Source organism: Cupressus sempervirens, chromosome 1 (genome assembly GCF_028749045.1).
Source record: "Cupressus sempervirens isolate cs-2001-9-10 chromosome 1, ASM2874904v1, whole genome shotgun sequence".
In the NCBI taxonomy this organism is placed as follows: Eukaryota; Viridiplantae; Streptophyta; class Pinopsida; order Cupressales; family Cupressaceae; genus Cupressus; species Cupressus sempervirens.
Window position 1 is genome coordinate 439832479 of NC_143118.1, and position 8720 is coordinate 439841198.

An 8720-nucleotide genomic window follows, 5' to 3' on the forward strand; every position below is an offset into this window, starting at 1 on the left:
GAACTCCTTATCAACAATTGAGAGTTCATTTTTGAGGGACCACAAATTTTGAAGAAGGAATTTTCAGAGAGAATGTTTTGAGAGAAGAAATTTCTCTCATAATTCTTTTTGGGTGTTTGCAATTTTAGCATCAGAACTAGGTAAATTCTTGTGTTTTGATTTACCTAGTTAATTGTGTTCTTGATTATTCCTATATTCTTTGTGACTATGAACTATTTGTTTAAATTTTCCTGTAATGAATATTTTTGTATTATATTTTAGATTTAATAGAATGCTTGTGAATTTCTTCTATATATGTGGAGATTAAAGTATCATTAAAACCTTCTTTCAATAGATTTAAAATGGAAAATTAAATGGTGAACAATTTGAATGGAATATAAATTTTATATTGAAGATTTTATTAGTTTTTCGCATTTTCCCTATTAGAGAATTACTGGAACTTTTATTTAAAAAATATATATTTATATTAAAATATTAATAGAGGGGGGAGATTTTTAAAACAAATCATATTTAAATTTATAAAAGAAAATAATTTAAAAAATAAATTATATATATATATATATATATATATACATGTTGGTGGGAAGGCGGGCCACCAAACCCCACCTCCCATCGATTAAACCCTACCATGGTAGTGTACTTCTAGTGACCATTGATGGTCCGCATGGTAGGCCATTGTCATGGCCATGGCCATAAGTCTGCAGACCTATGGCAGCAGCAGGCTTTAAAAAAATCCAAGGGCTTTATAAACATACGTTGACTTTAAAATGAAATTTTATTATTAGTTTTTTTTTTTTAAAGTTTTTTTTTTATTAAATATTAGTTTTATTAATTTAAATTATTATTTATTATTAATTTTTACTAATAAATTTAATTAATATTTATTAATTTAATAATTAATTAATTAATTATTATATATAATTTTAAATAAATTATTAATTAATTAAATTAAATATAATATAATTTATTTTAATTGATAATATAGGTTAATTAATAGAGTTTTTAATTTATTTAATTATTATTAATAATTTTGATTTTAATGAAATTGTAAATTATTTTATTTAAAATCAATTAGTATTATATTTTGAATAAATAATTACCCTCAAGTCATTTGGAACAATGGACCTAAAATCCAATTAGGGTAATTGTGCAATTATTAATGGGGTAAATAGTAAGGGTTGATTGGTGAATCATAGGTATTTGAAAACTTACATTGAAGAAAATTGAAACTTTACTGTTAACTCAACTATGTGCTTTTAAAATCAAACTAAACTATGAAACTACTATGTTATTTGTATGTTGTCTATGTTTTGGGTTTGGGTTGACTAGAGCATTGACTAGTTTTAGGACATCTACTAGAGGCTTGGGAGTTTTGTGATTGTGGTATTATGCTAATTTGATCTTGATCTTTTAAACTCAACCATGGTAATGTATTGGTATGCTCTATGATGAGTTTGATTTTATTTTTGGTTATTACTTTTAGTGTTATTGTGGGATAATGGGATGAATGTTATGGCATACTTGACTTAACCATTTTGAGTCTTTGATCAATATTTTTTTAATACTTTCCAGTTGCTCGTAGAAAACTGATGGGTTATCTGTTTTATCTTTTGATGACTTCTATTCACTTGTATAGGATTGAGGGAAATATTATGATTATTTGATTTGTGATTTTATGAGTCTAGGATAGGTTATCTATATGTAATGTTAGGATGTGGCTTGCAATGGAAGTCGGGGCCCTAAGTAGCTACTAGGGTAACCCATTGTAAATTGTTTAATAAGTGAAAGCACTACACTAAATGAGAGTAAAATGAACCTAATAAGAGTTTTTGTATGTTCTTTCCCATGCCTTGAGTGTAAGTATAGACTAGGATAGGAGTAGAGAGAATGCTTGGTTGCAACCATGCATCGTTAGTATGCCTTGTTAGTACGAGAGGATACTAGTGCCACATAGAGTCACTAAGGGGTCGGGGTCAAGTTAGATTGCTTGGGTAATTCTAGCGTTGATTCGTGCGATGACACTTGCTTGCTTACATAGTAGGTTTCCTACGTGTCTATTTTTTCCTCTGGGTTTAGATGTCAATTTATCTTTGAACCTTTGAGTTAGATTACTTTTAGGGTTTCTTAGACTTAGAGATTACTTTTGATTTTGAATTGATATCCTATTTGGGACTTGAGACTATCTCCTTAGTGTAGTGGGAGTGGACCTTTTTGGGTTATCACGTGGTTGGATGGTAGTGTTTTATACTCTTACCATTGAGATCTATCCATTGTTGTCATGGCTGGAGTTCTTTGTCTTCATTTCGTTTCATTCTATCTTTGTGTATTATGATGGATGGTTATATCTTTATGATGGATGATTATATCTTTATGGTGGATGATTTTTATTTTTTGTATTGTACTTTGTCTCATGGATCTAAAAGAGATTATGTAACCTATTTTAAATGTATATTATTTTAGCCTTTCATACCCTGTGACATGTACAATGGATGATTGTGCATTCTGAATTTTGTTGCCAAGTGGCATTCAGAACAAATGTATATTATTTAAATGGACTTGGATTTATAATTATTCTTTCATATGGATGTGGTATTTATTAGACTTAGTATTATTTAAACTTAAATGTGATTCAACATCTTGCGATCCTTAAGGAATGTAATCTATTATGTTTTCTTTTGTATGATTGTATGATATTGTTTCCATTACTTTATGTTTGATGTGTATGTTATTTTTTCTTTTCAAAAAAAAGTGTTTGGTAAATTTAGTAAAACTTTAGGTTAATTCTTTTGGATCCCTTAGTAGAGTGTTACAATACTCATATCATATGATGATGCCTGGGCAATACAACATACTCAAGTAGTGCTCTGGTACTCAGGTAACACTAGATGCTTAAGTGATACTATGCACTTGGGTGACATTACTTTCCTTGCTTGCATTGGATGCTCAGTTCATCCTGAACACTTGACAAACATTGCTATCTTGGTTAACATTGTGATACTTGTTCCATATGGTGGTGCTAAGTTAACACAAGATCTTTTCAATCTGTTTGGGCTACACTGAAAGCATGTTGACTAAAGGAAATCTTGGTTGCAATATTAACCGACCTTCTAGAATAATGACTAAGGGTTTTGGCACTAATTGACAATATATCTTTCCATAGGCTCAACATATAATTCTTTGTCTTAGTAGCAATTCACTCATTTATATCTCCCTAAAAATTTTCTCCCCAAGATTTTTCCTTTAGGGATCACATGGTTTTTATCTTTCATATCCCTTTTAAGAGGATACATGAGAAGGGAATCATAAAAAAAACTCTATGTGACAACGAAGGTACTATAAGTGGTATAGGAGCACCTTATAATATACCAAGGAGCATAGTAGTTTACATTGTATACAATAGTTTATTGACCATTTGAATTTAAGGGTTTCATAGTTCACTAAGAGTCTAGGAAAATCAAATAAAATTACATGTTATAAAAGTCCAGTAAAAAATTGAGTAGAAAAAGTAGTTGCAAATGGCTCTAAAGTAGTTTGTGGATAGGTAGATAGTTAGAATCGCATTTTGTTTTTAATCAATTTTATATGTAGTCATGAAGCCAATGATGAAAATACCAAGTAACATAGGGTATAAATAATTGACCTCTTAGGGCCTATTCAATTTGTGGAATTATAGAAATCAAGATTTCTACAAATTGAGAATTAGACAAATCAAGAATTTACAAATCTTCAAAATGATTTTTAGAATTTTAATAAGTCCATTTGGTTGACATGGAAGATGAATGAGATATAGACCCCAAACATGCTAACACAAAATTAGAACACAATATGTAATACAACCAATGATTAGAGAAGAATCTAATCTATGATTTCACATACCCAAACTATATAATTTGGATATCTAGTGACTTTCAAATGTGCAACAAAAGAACCAAACCTCATGTGTAACACAGTGAACAAGCCTACATAGGAGCGAATTATGTGAAATGGTAAGGATGATCAATTTCAATCCTCTGCATTGACTAGTTCTACTTATCATCTAAACCAAGGTTTTTGGATTGGTCATTGTATTTGATAGAAATATAAATGGTGATTATTCTTATAGACTGAAAACATAGAAAGTGCTTCTATGCATGCATATATAAATTAGTGGATTGATCAACCAAGATCATCACATTCAAATAAGATGGAAGGCCATGAAGGTCACACACGAAATGGGAGAGTCACTGAGCGCCAATCTAGTTTGATGGGTCAAAATAATGTTTTAAATTTTTAAACTTTTCATCCATACATGGCAACATCTTGGAAACATATTCTTTGTATGAATATTCAATCATACATGGGATTTGGTCTACATTTTTTCAAAATGGGGTGATCCTTCATTCATTCACCCAATGGTAAAATAAACCAATTTTCCTTTTAGATAGTAACATTTTACACTCCAAAAAAAATTGTGTAACTAGGTTCTGATTAATTCCAGGTATTTTGAGAAAGTGTAGAAACTGATTTTGAGGCAAATTAGTATTCTAAAATTCTAATTACATTTTGTTCTTTTTGACACAAATACCCCATTTTCCAAATCTGATTTTTACAAAAGCCAATTTTGATCTAATTCCAAGAACCAAATAGACCCTTACTAATAAGAATTGATATGTAAGAAAGATGAATTTCCATGGCATCAAAAATTTATGTATTTAGTTTTCTATATTTTGAACCATTGCAATAAAGCATGTCTCTATATTTTCTTTGTATTGTTGAGCTATTAATCCGAGTTGTTATTTTAGGAACCAATTTAGTTGCAAACTGATTGGTGTTTGGTTGTAATGTTTCTAGTTTACATGGAAATACAAATACAGATTTTTATCTTTCCTATGGCACCTGATGAAAATAGTATTGGCATGTTCTTGGCTTAAGATCTAGGGCCATTTATATTTTTTTCTCACAAAATAAATTGTATTCTATGTATTTGGCTTTAAAATTCAAAGCCATTATTTGGTTGTTGAAAACGTAGATTTCTTTTATGGTTTATGTGCATAAATGAACGATTTCCAAAGTGTAGACTTTTCTTAGAAAAATCTGATTTCATGTACCCAGTTCTTTATTTCCATCTACACAATAGGGAATATCTTAGAAAGTACCATAGATTCCTTTTATCTTATTTTATGGAATTGATTGGATAAGACAAATTGGAGCAGATTTTTGACTTGGCAAAGAAAATCTGATTTATAAGTGTTTGATTTGGTCTCTTTAATGCAGATTTAAATCTGCTATGTCATTTTTTGGAATAATGAAATTAATGCCAAACCAAATTGGCTACAAATGGTTTAAAAAGCCAAATTTCAGATTTTGGAAAATCATGTTTTGAAATGGGTCATCATAAAGTGAATGTGGTTGTACTCAAGAATAATTTGACTTGAAATAAGTTACATGTTATTTCCAGTTTGGAAGTTGGTATTGGACTCCTATTCTCATAATGCTTAGTGTTGATTAAAATTGTGTTTGGCATCAATCTAAAGAATTAGATTTTTGTGGTATATTGGTGTCGAGTTTGTGTAGATCGACCAAATGGATATGGTTGTATTTTTCTATATGGAAATGAAAGATGTTTGAGGATTTGATAAAAAAAGATTTGTTTTATAGCATGAAGATTGATGTAATGCAGGAGCTTGGTGACAAACTATTTCCCAAAAGGCAAAATGAATGCCTTATTTTTAATTGCCTTATATTTACCATGTATTGAACTAATCCTTAGCATAGAAGTTTTTGTAAAGGTCCTCAAAGAATGAATAGGGAATGAAATTGAAGAAATAAAGGAATCTCCAGAGGCAAGTTTATAAATTTTCTATTGGATTTCAATATATCAGAATACTCAGAGTAAAGTTCTTCAACAAAGATTTACACATAGAGTCGATGTCTAAATTTGGCAATAAGATAAAGATGGGATCATGGTTATGATAAAAACATCTAATGATAATACAATGAATTTTTGGAATGTGCTTAGTCATTAATTGGCTTGAGTTTTTAGAATGATGTAGAAGGTAGCCTATGGGAAATCTCCAATTTATAGATTCAGTTAAGTTATAAGTTTCTCCTCATAATAGGAATAGTTGTTTGGAGGTTGTGTGAAGTATCTCCACATTGAAAGAGTCTCTTTCAAAATGTAGGTTGAAAAAGAGTAAATCAATTCAAACTCTTCAACAAAACAAGGCTGAAAACCCAAAGAAGATATATTACATTAAGCAATTATTAAATTTCTTTTCTCATGAAATAGGATTATATTTTAATGTTGTCGTGTTGGGTATTGGCCATATTCTCACAAGTAATCTTTCTAATGAACATTGGGAGATTCTCTAGATGATGGATGCTTCATTATCTTGCATGATTTAGATTTGAATGATGTGCTTGACATGGGTAAAATTGAAGCTAGAAAATTTCATCTTGAAAAGCAACCTTAAAGATGGGAGAGCTTTTAAGTTCTTTGGTATTTACTTTGAAAGACATCTTTGAATCAAAAGGAATCAAGTTTTACATATGGATTGATGATGCAAAAAAGAAGCTAGTTTCTCATCATGAACTAATAGGAGACACACATCCTCTACACCAAGTTCTTGGAAATTATCTCTCCAATGCTTTAAAATTTATTCATTACAATGGAAAACTTAAAGAGAGTATACTAGTAATATGCTCTTTCTAGAGTTTATTAAAAGATTACTAAGGAAGAACATGGTAGGGATTTTGATTACAAAGATTATGAAAATGATAGGTATCGTGCAATGTTAAAGTATGTTTTCTTGTTTCTAACAACCAAATTGGATACTTTCCTGGGAAGGCTAGAAAGGTAATTACCAAAATTAGGAGTGATATAGTTACCCATATTTGTATGCATCTAAGGAGCAACTACTTCCATGTGCTATGGATATAGATGAACTTGTTCAAATACCCAAAAAACCATCTGCAATGAAGAAAGCATTATATTGAATTTCAACTCGGTTGCATGAGAATCCATCAAAACACTTGGAATTTAATAATCCTTCATAAGATTCTTAAGCATCTAGAAATTCTCTATTTTCTTTGGTAATTATTCTACCCCTAGGGCCCTCTATGGTGAAATCAAGATGTTGGTGCTCCAATTGTTGGCCTTGAGGATCTATTCCATTATTTGGAGGATATGGAAGGAAAGAAAGGCCTACATGGAAAATAAATCTGCTTAGTTTAGTTGATGTAGAGATTTTTGGTGGACCCAACCATAGGGAAGGTGGGTAGGGTAAGGAATTTATTCTTAGAATATTGTTTCCAAATGACATAGTTGGTGGAGTAATTGGAAAGAGTAGAAGCACACTCAATCAAATACGACAAAACTTAGAGGGAAACATTAAAATTTATAATAAATTGCCTAGATTTGAAGAAACTAAAATTATAGTCTCAAATTCTGAGTTTTTTGGCAATCTTGTGTCACCTGTTATTAAGATTACTCTTATTCTTCAAGGACTACCAATAGATTTTCTTCTAAAGGTTATATTACAAAAAGCCTATTAGTTCCATCAAATTAGATTAGTTATATTACCAGGAAGGGTGATAAAAAAAATCTAAGATGCATAGGTAAACTGGGGTTGATATTCATGTGTTTCCTAAGGAAAATTTATCAAAGTTTACTTTCCAAAATGATGAATTTGTACAAATTTTAGGAGAAACCAACTTTTCCAGGGATGCTCTTGTACATATTACATCTAAGCTTAAGGATCAATCTTTTTAGGATATTAATAGTCCTGGTAATGGTTTTTCTGATGTGCCTCTACCTAAATATACAATTACTAATTTAGACATTGCTTAGATGGCATCACACTATTCTAGAAGACACAAGAGAGTATCCCCATGGGGTATGTATTCTTCATTAGGTGTTTGGATATGTACCAAAACACATTGGTAGGTTTAGAAAACTCTAACACAAAAAAATGAGTACAAAGTGTGGAATGACATATGTTGTACATATCATGGTTAGTAGTAAACTAATTATGCACCTAGATAACATGTAGTACTTAAAAGAGGGTGAGTGCACCAAGATGGTGTACAGGGGTATAAGTGGACACCTTTTTTCTAAAATCAAGTAAAGCTGAACTTGAATGAGACATTTGAGGGTCATCCACTAAAAATGACAAGATATGTAAAACATATAAATTTTAGTGCTCTGAATCTACTTTCTAAACTACTAGATGTTTTACAAAATGGATAAGATTAGGTGGGTTAAACCCTATGCACACGAACAAATAGTTCCTAAGTTTTTAAGAAAATATAATATGGTTATTTTTGTGTGCAACACATAAGACATATTTATATTTAGTATTTTCCATATCCCTTTTGTAGGATGATAGTTAAGAGGCATATCTAGAAGTTATGTATTTAAAAAAAAATTTATGATGAGTATATTTTTTTGTTATGAATTATTGAAGAGATTACATCCTGAAACTTTGGTACCTATTCGTGTGTTGAGCATAACTTGCATCAAAATAATGAAAATAGATTCTTTTTTTTTAAATGTGTATATAATCAAGTGTAGAACAATAATATGTAATTTATTTCAAATTTGGTTAAGTATATCAAAAATTATTTTTAAAATGGTAGACATATGTCTATGAGGAATGTCAAGGCATTGGTAAAAGTAATTAAAGTTTGCAATGTCAATGTTGTCAAAAAATAGAAAAAATAATATGGTTAGAAAGCCAAGA

At 30.1% G+C, this 8720-nt stretch overlaps 1 pseudogene; it reads left to right on the forward strand.

Annotated features, from left to right (window-relative positions):
• The first annotated feature begins 6677 nt into the window (after positions 1 to 6677).
• LOC149578168 (KH domain-containing protein At4g18375-like) lies at positions 6678 to 7924 on the forward strand (annotated as a pseudogene).
• The last annotated feature ends 796 nt before the right edge of the window (positions 7925 to 8720 follow it).